At 42.3% G+C, this 11,224-nt stretch overlaps 1 long non-coding RNA gene across 1 annotated transcript; it reads right to left on the bottom strand.

Annotated features, from left to right (window-relative positions):
• Window positions 1-788: 788 nt before the first annotated feature.
• On the bottom strand, window positions 789-2,357 carry LOC122071890. The gene is made up of 2 exons (XR_006138304.1): window positions 1,233-2,357; window positions 789-1,136 (listed from the first exon to the last, which is right to left on the bottom strand). It is a non-coding gene; the product is annotated as an uncharacterized LOC122071890 (long non-coding RNA).
• Window positions 2,358-11,224: the final 8,867 nt, after the last annotated feature.

The following is an 11,224-nucleotide window of genomic DNA, read 5'->3' as shown; positions in this document are numbered from 1 at the left end:
TTAATTTGGGGGCACAAACTAATGGTAGACCACATAAAGGCTTTTTTAGCACATGGGGTGGGGGTCAACACAATCTTTTTCACACAGACCTGCATCTAGGCATACAGAGTCAAGCAGGTCTTGAGGAAAAAAAAAAAAAAGCTGCCTATCAGATGGATCTTGCGCCTAGACATAGGAAAACTATTCCCCCCCCCCCCTGTGATATAAAAAATGCCATCCATGTTGATGCTCTTACACACCGCAAAGAAGAAATGAATAAATGAGCAAGTGTTTTCTAAGTGTGACACAAAGGCGTGCGCTCCCAGGCGGGGCACATGGATCATTCCGTGCCCCATGTCTAGGCATAGCTCCTATGTCCCACCTAGAAAGCTTTGCTCTTAAATATAAGAGTGAAAAATTCAAAGAAAAGAGCAAGTGCATATAAAGAAGAATAAATACATACCAAAGTACAAAAAAATTCATAGAAAATCATTTGCAAATTGCAACACATAATATAAATAAACTCTAGGGGCAATATAAATAAACTTTAAGGGCAGGTCTAGCGCAATTGCTAAGTTGCACCATTACAACATGTTGATCACAAGTTCAGACCTTGGAAACAATCTCCCCTGTAAAATAAGGGGTAAGGCTGCATAGACTTGTCCCTCCCAAATCCTCTAGTAGTGGGAACGTGGTGCATTGGGTTACTCTTTTTTTAATATAAATAATCTTAGAGATTAATTGAAAACCGAAATCAATATGACCTTATAATAGTTTTCTACACAAATCTAAGTAATTATGGCCAAAAGTGAAGCAAAAAACGATTGTATTTCTTAGATTTTCTTTTTCGCTTGGTGTATGTATTAAAAACTGTTACGCACTAAGGTGCAGTCTCAGAAAACAACCGAATTTCAAATATCTCCATTGAAGATTTTAACTGTCACAGATAGAAAAATTCGCTTTCAATTTTGAGACGATCCAAAAGGCAAGAAATGGTGAGAACATCAAAAAATTGGTGTTGAGCTATCAGTTTTCTATGGTTGCAGTGAAGGAGCAGAGGAAGACTACCCAGCTATATACCAACCAAAGCTTCCAGTCGACTTCAAAATCCCAAACATGTCCCAAGGATAAGTTCTTTAGATTCTTGAATCAATCACCTGTTCAGATGCACTCCCAGACTCACTGCGTCAAATCTGTACAAAGAGAAATATGTTTTTCTTGAAGCTACACAAAAGTTGAGGTGGAGGTAAGACCTTGCAATCACCTGCACTCCATTTACTGCGCTTTTTTCGCAAAACTAAGACTTTTTGGATCAATTTCATCCACTTTGATCGATATTATCTCTCCATTCCCTTCTTCTGTCCACTTGATTGATTGCCTCTCCAAAAGCTTCCTGACCTGCTCAATAGGATGCCAAAACCTATTTATCAACCATTCTCACCATTATAAAGAGAATCTGTTCCATAAATCTTCAAATTGGATACACAAGTAAGAAAGTAAGCCGGCAAACAAAGTCAAAATACCACTTGATGAACAAAAATTAATAAACTCAAAGACTCAAAGTAACGAAAATTCACAAGGCCAAAAGAGAGAGCCCAATAATTGAACTACATTGAGTCTCTTTTATTAATATTAATATTATTATTATTATTTTTATTTTTATTTTTTCTTGTAGAAAGTAGAAACCTGTACACTGAAGTCACTAAATGAAAAAACTGAATTACCATACAATAGTTCTCTCTTGCTTTTTCCAATCATTTGTGTTGGAAACTAAATTGTTAATATAAAAAAGAAAATGAGATTCCACTCAAGTGGGAGATTCAGGGATAAGTCCAATGGTTCTCTAATGTTTAAAGCATAAAGTACAAACTTTGGATGAACACTTGCCCCAAAAAATTTATTCAAGGTTGGACCCCATCGATGGCATATCTATATAGAATGAATCTATATAACTCAATTAATGGTACTGCAGAAGCCAGCTGTAGCATGTGCATGCAATTCATTTTATCCCTCATTGTTCCACATCAACAACAACAAACTCAGCCTTATCCCAACTTAATGAGGTTAGTTATATGGATCCAAACAAAACACAATAGAGAAAAAATGGGGCCAAACAGAGAATAGGGACGGGGGGAGGGGGGGAGGGGGGAATCGAAAAGATGAGAGTATATCGGTGAGAGTAAGAGGAAAGAGGCCAGCCCAACAAGGCGGGAGAATCACTGCTAAATGGGGTCGGGAGCATGAATCCTAGACCTCCAATAAACTCCTATCCAAGGTCATACTTGGAACAAGGCCGAGACGAAGCTTGCCATTCCTCACCATTTCGTCTGTGGTTATTTTAGGCTTGCCCCTAGCTCTTTTAGCTCCTTGAAAATGAATCAAATCACTCTTCCTTACAGGGGTGTCCTCAGGCCTCCATTGAACATGGCCAAACCACCTCAAACGACTTTCAAGGAACTTGCTATTGATTGGGGCAACTCCCAAGTTTACTATAATATGTTCATTCCTTACTTTATCCTTTCTAGTTTTGCCACACATCTATCTTAACATTCTCATCTCCGCTACACCTATATATGGCATTTCTTAATTGCCCAACATTCCACTCTATATATCATAGCTGGATGCACAACCACCCTATAAAGTTTTCCCTTAAGCTTTAAATGGATATGCCGGTCACATAGCACTTCGGATGCCCCTCTCCACTTCATCCTACTTTAATTCTCTAGCAAACATCATCCTCTATAGCACCATCTTTATTTATAGTTGACCCCAAATATCTAAAAAAGTCACTTTGTATAATCTCTCTCCTCAATTTTCAATATTTCATTATTCATCATAGATTGACTAAAGTTACACATCATATACTCCGTCTTCAATCTACTAATCTTAAAAACTCTTGCTTCTAGGGTAGATCTACATATCGCCAACTTAGCGTTAATCCCTGCTTTAGTCTAATCTACTAGAACGATGTCATCAGTCAAAAGCATACACCAAGAGACCTCTTGGGATAACTCATCCATGATGATAGGGGCTTAAGGCCGATCGCTGATGTAAGCCAATCGTAATTGAGAATTCCTTGCCTTGACCTCCAGCAGATCTCACATTAGTCACAACGCCTTCGTACACGTCCTTAATTATATACATATATGTACTCGACACCTCTCTCTTTACTAGGACATGTGAGATTAAATCTCTAAGAACTCTATTATAAGCTTTTTCTAGATTAATGAAGATCATGTGAAGATCCTTCTTGTGGGCTCTATAACCTTCCATGAGCCTCCTCAGTAGATGAATAGCCTCCGTAGTGGATCTACCTAGCATAAATCCAAATTGGTTCTCCGAGATTTTAGTTTCTAGTATGACTCATTAGTTTTATGCTTCTATAGTTATTACACTTTGATATTTTTGTAAATCGGGACCACAATGATTCCCCTCCATTCATCTGGCATCTTACTTGTGCCCATAATTTTGTTAAAACAACTTAGTTAACCACACAACCCCACAAACTCCTAAGATTTTTCACACTCATCAGGGCCTGGAGTTTTGGTTGCCTTCATCTTTCTCAAGGCTTCTTTAACTTCCACCACAGTAACTTTTCGTACATATCTATGACGAGGGAATTCTTAATGAGTAGAACAAACTTCTGGGTCATTCCCACTCGCAGTATCTCCATTTAGTAGGGCACTAATATATACATCCCATCTCTTCACAATGTCCTCATCTCTTATCAACACGCTTCCATCATCACCTTCGATACACCTTACCTAGTCAAAACCTTTACTCTTCTTTTCCCTCATCTTAGCAATATCTATGACGACTGGATTCTCTTCATATATACAGCGTTTCCCCCATCTTTGTGTTAAGGTTAGTAGAAAGATCCTCATATTTCTTTGACTTAACCATCTCCATAGTCTTCCTAGCTTTGTTTCGGGCATCATAATACTTCTTTGTATCTTCTAAATATCCAGACTAATGCAGTTGGGCGATGGAAGGGATCTCTTTGATTTGGGATTTTCTTATTTACTTTCATTTTTTAGGTTTAGAAATTAGTTTGAGGTATTTTAGTTTAGATTGGATTTTATTTTCGTTGCTATGCAGGTTAGTTTCCATTTTCAAGTAATTTCCATTAATTATTAGAATTTTTTCTTTATATTAGACATGTAATGGATGGAGTGATGGGGACATCAAAGTGTACAGGCGCAAGAAGAAGAAGAAGCAGCCATCTTTGTGGCTCGAAGAATAGAAAGAAGAAGAAGAAAAGGGAGGAAGACGGAAAATTCGATCCCCCTTTCTCTTTCCAGATTTTAGTAGATCTTGTGGGCCCCATTAGTTATTAGTTTAGTAGTTTATTTGTAGAATATTCTTTTCCTTGTTAATCTTTTAATTAATTAGGAAACTACTTTATTGGTTGATTAGTTTTTAGAAAGTCTTTATTTACTAGTCAATTAACTCTTTTTATTTTTAGTAATTAGATTGATATTTATGTAATGGCTTAGGCCACGGTTGAAGGAAGGAATGTTAATTGAAAAAAAAAAGTCCAAAAGCAAACCGCCTACCCCTCACGTTCTCTCTCTCTCTCGTTTTCTCACTTTTCTCTCTCGCCTCTTTCCTCTCTTACTCTCTCGGCTCTCTCTTCTCTCTGCTTTCTTGTCTCGCCTCCCTCTCTTTCTTTTCAGTCTTATTTCTTTTTTTTTTTTTTTTTTTTTTTGCTGCTGCTTTGCCACTGCTGACCTCCCCCATCGATGCTCACTGCTGCTACAACATATTTCTGCCATTACAAAAACTGCTGCTGCTGCACCTGCTGCCTTTACCTCACTGTTGCTACAACATATTATTGCCGTTACAAAAACTGCTGCTGCTGCACCTGCTGCCTTTACCTCACTGTTGCTGTAACACATTACTGCCGTTACAAAACTGCTGCTGCTGCACTGCTGCTACTACTCTCGGTTGTTGTTTACCCTCTGCTGGTGTTGCTCTCTTTACAATCGGCTGGATGTATCTTCATCAACTAAAAGTGGACTGCAACCTCTATATTTTGGAAGACCTTGATCTCTTCTTCTCTCCTCAGATCTGAACAGCAGTATGGTAAAGCATTAAACTAAACCCTCCCCACCTCCATTAATCCCTATTATATATTGTAGTCCATTGACGTTGAAACCTGCCTTTGCCCTTTGTTTATGCCTATTTTTACCGATTGTTTAAGTTGTTTCGTCACTGTTATAGCTCCAAAGAACCCTTGCTGATTTTCTACTTTAGTTGGTTGCTAGAGGATATCGATTGTTTGCATATCTAATTTGGGTGTCTAGATAGATTTGTGCTGAACCTAATATTCGTATGTCGTTTGTTCCCTTCCCCATGTCCCCACTTGAAACTTGACTAAGAATTTATGTGTTTTTCCGTCTAGATTATTATTGCTTTTGGCTACTTTGTTTATTAGTCTCGTTTTATCTTGCATGCTTAATCGTGTTTGCTGAGATTCTTGGGTCCTATCTACCTAAGCCCCTTGAGTTAACCCTACCTAGTTAGTTAATCTTGTAGGAGACCTAGTCACCTAGGAACCCCCTACATCATCTTGGTATCAGAGCATGGTTTTGTCTAGGTTGAGGGTAATTAAGTACTACTGTCCCTTGTTTACATGTCTTATCTTTTGAGGTCTAGTCTCCGTCACCGTTTGTCCGTAGTCGAGTCTGAGCTAAGAGAGCGATACCATAGATTAGAGGACACCCTTTTCTTTCTTAAGTTGGCGGGACCAAATAGCATTGGACGTTATTCCATCCAAAAGCATATACTCGAGAGGGAGATTTCTGACCTCAAGATTGAAAGGGCTAATTGCTTATCTCAATTGAAAATCCTGAGTAGACCTTGAGTCTTTGGTGGCAACCATACCTTTGGCTGCCCATCTCCTTATGTCCACTCGTAGTGGTAGAGCATACCAGGATATGTCTGACCCTCCTAGCACTGCCACCCAATCGGAGCAACTAGCTGAATTCATGAAAGCCGTTCAAACCATACAGGAAACACAAGCTATCCATCTCCAAGCCCTTACCGATAAGTTGGCTGCCCTCGAGACAAGTGCCCAAAACCCTGATGGACGGCAAGGCCGTAACATAACTGGTACTGAACCTAGGGGCAGAGGCCCTAACCTTGAGGAAGTACACGAAAATAACCAAACTGACGGTTATGACCAGATAGGGGATAACTTCCAAGGCCTAAGGGGTGGTAGAGATCAGGGTAGGGGTCGGTGCCCACCGCTAAGACGCCAAACCCAATATGGAGATGATGAGGGCTATAAGCACCATGATAGGGGCTTTGATGTCAGACGGATGATTAAGGTAGATGCCCCTACCTACGATGGTCAGATTGATGCTAGGATCTTTCTGGATTGGATCAAGCAGATGGATAGGTACTTCGATTTCTATGATATGCCAGAGGAAGTCCGCTACCGGTTTGCTAAGTTCAAGCTTATTGGAGCTGCCCAGGACTTCTGGACAGACCTAGAGTACCAGGAGGACCACCTAGGACTTGAGCCAATCACCACCTGGGTAGAGATGCAAGAGCGGCTCAAGAGGGAATTTTTGCCTATCACTTATAGGCTCCAGTTGTTGAATGAAATGAATACCCTGAAGCAAGGGAAGTTGACTGTGACCGAGTACATGAGCAAGTTCAATGAATTAAAAATTAGAAGCCGTATTCGGGAGGATGTTGAGCAGACACTATCCAGATTCCTTATCGGGCTCAACTCCGAAATTCAGTCTCGTATGGCACCCCACCTGGTGCGAGACATCCCACAGGCCTTCAGGATAGCCCTTGAGGTGGAATCCTCCATGAGAACTTATTCTCAGAGGAAGAACTTCCAAGCTGGGGAGTCCCAATTTAGAAAACCACCCCAAGGCTCAACTGGATTCCCAAAACCCCCTGCTGCACCACAGCGTCAATTTGACAAGGGTAAAGGAATTTTGGGAGAAGCGCCCAAGAGTAGTGGGCAACAACAGTGCTTCAAGTGTCGTGGGTTTGGTCACTTCTCCAGGGAGTGTCCCAATAGGAATCTTTACGTAAGAGAGCAGACCCCTGAGGAAAGTGACCAAGAGGGTTTTCAGGACCACGAGTATGAGGACCATAGGCCAGATGAGACCATATCTGATGAGGACACCGAGGAGGCCGGTGACCTCAAGCTTAGCATTGTGCGTTGCATGGTCTCACAACCTAAGAATAGCGACGATTGGCGACGAACTAATATTTTCATCACCTACACATGTCATCAGGGCAAGAACTGCCGCGTCGCCATAGACAGCGGGAGTTGCATGAATGTGGTCGCCAAGAGCGTTGTTGCTCGAATGGGCCTCAAACCTGAACCCCACCCCAAGCCTTACAAGGTTGCCTGGGTTGATCAGTCCACCATTCCCGTAAATCTGAGGTGTCTAGTTCCCCTACACTTTGCAGGATATGAGGATCGAGTGTGGTGTGATGTCCTAGAGATGGATGTTGCCCACATCATTCTAGGTAGGCCCTGGTTATATGACCGGGATGTCACCAATTACGGGAAGTCTAACACCTATGTCTTTGAGTTCAAAGGGAAGAAGATCAGACTGACACCCAGTCCCCCTAGGGAAGTTAGGGTTCCAGAACACAAGGGAAGTACATCCAAACACGCCCCCACCAAAACACTCAACATTTTAAATCAACAACAATTTGAAGGAGTGTCACGAGTCAGGGGTGATTTACGCTCTAGTTGCCGTATAGAGTAATACCGATAGGTCACGCTTATTCACTGAGGCTCTTAGAGAAATGCAACCCTTGTTGAGGAAATTCGAGAGGCTATTCCCTGAGGAACTACCTGATGAGTTACCGCCTATGCGTGACATCCAGCATGCTATTGAATTGGTTCCAGGATCCTCTCTCCCGAACTTACCCCATTACCGAATTGAATTGTTGCAAAAGGGATTCATTAGGGAAAGCCTTAGCCCATGTGCTGTACCTGCCTTGCTCAAGCCAAAGAAAGACGGCACCTGGCGTATGTGTGTTAATAGTAGAGCCATCAATAAGATCACCATCAAGTATAAATTCCCTATCCCTAGGCTTGATGACATGTTGGATATGATGGCCAACTCTTCGATCTTTTCTAAGATTGATCTCAAGAGCGGGTACCACCATATTAGGGTCAGGCCTGGAGATGAGTGGAAGACAGCCTTCAAGACGAAGGATGGCCTCTTTGAGTGGTTAGTCATGCCTTTTGGCTTGTCAAATGCACTTAGCACTTTCATGAGGGTGATGAATCAAGTGCTTCAATCATTCATTGGCAAGTTCCTTGTGGTTTACTTTGATGACATCCTCATCTATAGTAAGACCCCGTCTTCCCACTTGGATCACTTACAGAAGGTTTTTTATGTGCTCTCACAAGAGAAACTCTTTGTCAACCTCAAGAAGTGCACCTTCATGAGTGATCAAGTCATCTTCCTGGGATTTGTTGTGTCAGCTCAAGGAGTATCTGCTAACCCTGAGAAAGTGAGGGCGATTGTAGAGTGGCCTGAGCCAACTAACATTCATGAGGTACGAAGCTTCCATGGTTTAGCCACTTTCTACAGAAGGTTCATCTACCGGTTTAGTTCCATTATGTCTCCTATCACCGATTGCATGAAAAGGAGTTTCAATGGACTAAGAGTACTACGAAGGCCTTTAATGAGATTAAAAAGCTTATGACTGAAGCTCCAGTCCTGCGCCTCCCAGATTTCTCTAAGGTCATCGAAGTTAACTGTGATGCATCTGGTATTGGGATAGGTGGTGTCCTAGGACAAGAGGGCCACCCTGTTGCCTATTTTAGTGAGAAGCTTAATGAAGCTAGGCAACGATATTCTACATACGACAAGGAATTCTATACGGTTGTCCAATCATTGCGTTATTGGCGACATTATCTTTTACCGCAAGAATTCGTACTATTCTCTGACCACCAAGCTCTGAGGTACCTTAGTGCCCAAAAGAAACTCAATCAGAGGCATGCCAAGTGGGTTGAGTTTCTCCAAGAGTACACTTTTGTACTCAAGCACAGGCCTGGTGTTGAGAATACTGCTGCAGATGCACTGAGCCGGGTGAACATGTTCCTCAGTCACACCAATGCTAGGAGTCGGGCTAGTGTGCTACTCCAAGCAATGAGTGTAGAGGTTGTAGGGTTCGAGCGAGTCAAGGACCAATACCCCACCTGTCCTGATTTTAATGAGCCGTTCACTTCCTTGAGTGAAGGCAACCCAGTCAACCGCTCGGACTATCTACTTAGGGAGGGCTTTCTTTTTAAAGGAAGCAAGTTGTGCATTCCCAGGACTTCACTCCGAGATTTCCTGATCTGGGAATTGCATGCTGGGGGAGTCGCTGGCCACTTCGGTCGCGATAAGACCATCACCCTCGTTGAGGACCGATTCTTTTGGCCAGGACTGAAGAGGGATGTTGCTAAAGTTGTGGGTCAGTATAGGATATGCCAGACCGCCAAACAACAAAAGCAAAACACGGGTTTGTACACTCCTCTACCCGTTCCCCATTCCCCTTGGCAGGACCTTAGCATGGACTTCGTGATTGGTCTACCAAGAACTTCGAGAGGCCATGATTCTGTTTATGTGGTTGTTGACCGCTTCTCGAAGATGGCCCATTTTATCCCATGCTCTAAGACCTCCGATGCATCCATAGTAGCCAAACTTTTCTTTAACGAGGTTGTCAAGTACCATGGGTTACCCCTCACCATAATGTCCGATAGGGATGTTAAGTTCACTAGTCATTTTTGGAGGACCCTACGGCGGATGATGGGCACGAAACTCCGTTTCTCCTCAGCTTTCCACCCTCAGACCGATGGCCAAACCGAGGTTGTCAATAGGAGCTTAGGGAATTTATTGCATTGCCTCATCGGAGAACACCTTACCAGTTGGGATCGAGTCCTTAGCTAGGCCGAGTTTGCATATAACAGTTCTAAGAACCGTACCACTGGACTGTCCCCCTTTGAGATCTGTTCAGGATACCAGCCTCGGGCACCCATAGACCTTATCCCAGTCGTATCTAGTTCTAGGACCTCCCAGTCAGCCAAATCTTTTGCTCAGCATATACATGATTTGCATGCAGGTATAAAGAGACAGATAGCATTGAGCAATGAGCAATACAAATCGAAGGCAGATGTGCACAGAAGGCTACAAGAGTTTCAAGAGGGTGATATGGTGATGGTAAGAATCAAGCCACAACGTTTTGTTAGGGGAAAAGTGAGCAAGCTACATGCTCGTAGCACAGGTCCGTTCAAGGTACTCAAGAGGATAGGTGCCAATGCGTATGTTCTTGATCTGCCAGCTAGCATGGAGATCAGCAATATTTTCAATGTTGAAGACCTAGTCCCATACCATGGTACCTCTACCTTCACCTCTTTTTATCCTGATGACCTTGAAGACTTCCCTTTCAACATTGATGAGACTTCTGAGCCAAGCCAACCACTTCCCCCCACCTCGTTACCACCTATGCCTAAGGTCACGAGGAGAACTGAAGAAATTGAGGAAATCCTTGATAGAGAGTTGTGTCCACACACAATGGAGGTTCTAGAGAGTTCTTGGTCAAGTGGCATGGACATCTGGAAATTGACAACACCTGGATCACAATGCAAGAAGCCCAACTCAACCCAGACCTACTTGAGTATTACATGAGCTTTAATTCACCAGAGGTGAATTCTTCCAAGCCGGGGAGAGTTGATGGGGACATCAAAGTGTACAGGCGTAAGAAGAAGAAGAAGCAACCATCTTTGTGGTTGGAAGAATAGAAAGAAGAAGAAGAAGAAAAGGGAGGAAGAAGGAAAGCTCGATCCAGACATTCCAACGCTGGATCAAGCCCCTTTCTCTTTCCAGATTTTGGTAGATCTTGTGGGCCCCATTAGTTATTAGTTATGTAGTTTATTTGTAGTATATTCTTTTCCTTGTTAATCTTTTAATTAATTAGGAAACTACTTTATTGGTTGATTAGTTTTTAGAAAGTCTTTATTTACTAGTCAATTAACTCTTTTTATTTTTAGTAACTAGATTGATATTTATGTAATGGCTTAGGCCACGGTTGAGGTAATGAATGAATGAATGTTAATTGAAAAAAATGACAAGAGCAAACCCCCAAACCCCTCACGGTTCTCTCTCTCTCTCTCGTTTTCTCACTTTTCTTTCTCGCCTCTTCCCTCTCTTACTCTCTCGGCTCTCTCTTCTCTCTGCTTTCTTGTCTCACCTCTCTCTCTTTCTTTTCA

Source organism: Macadamia integrifolia, chromosome 2 (assembly GCF_013358625.1).
Source record: "Macadamia integrifolia cultivar HAES 741 chromosome 2, SCU_Mint_v3, whole genome shotgun sequence".
NCBI classification, from domain to species: domain Eukaryota; kingdom Viridiplantae; phylum Streptophyta; class Magnoliopsida; order Proteales; family Proteaceae; genus Macadamia; species Macadamia integrifolia.
The sequence above is the reverse complement of the archived record's forward strand: the minus strand, read 5'-3'. Positions and strand labels throughout refer to the sequence as shown.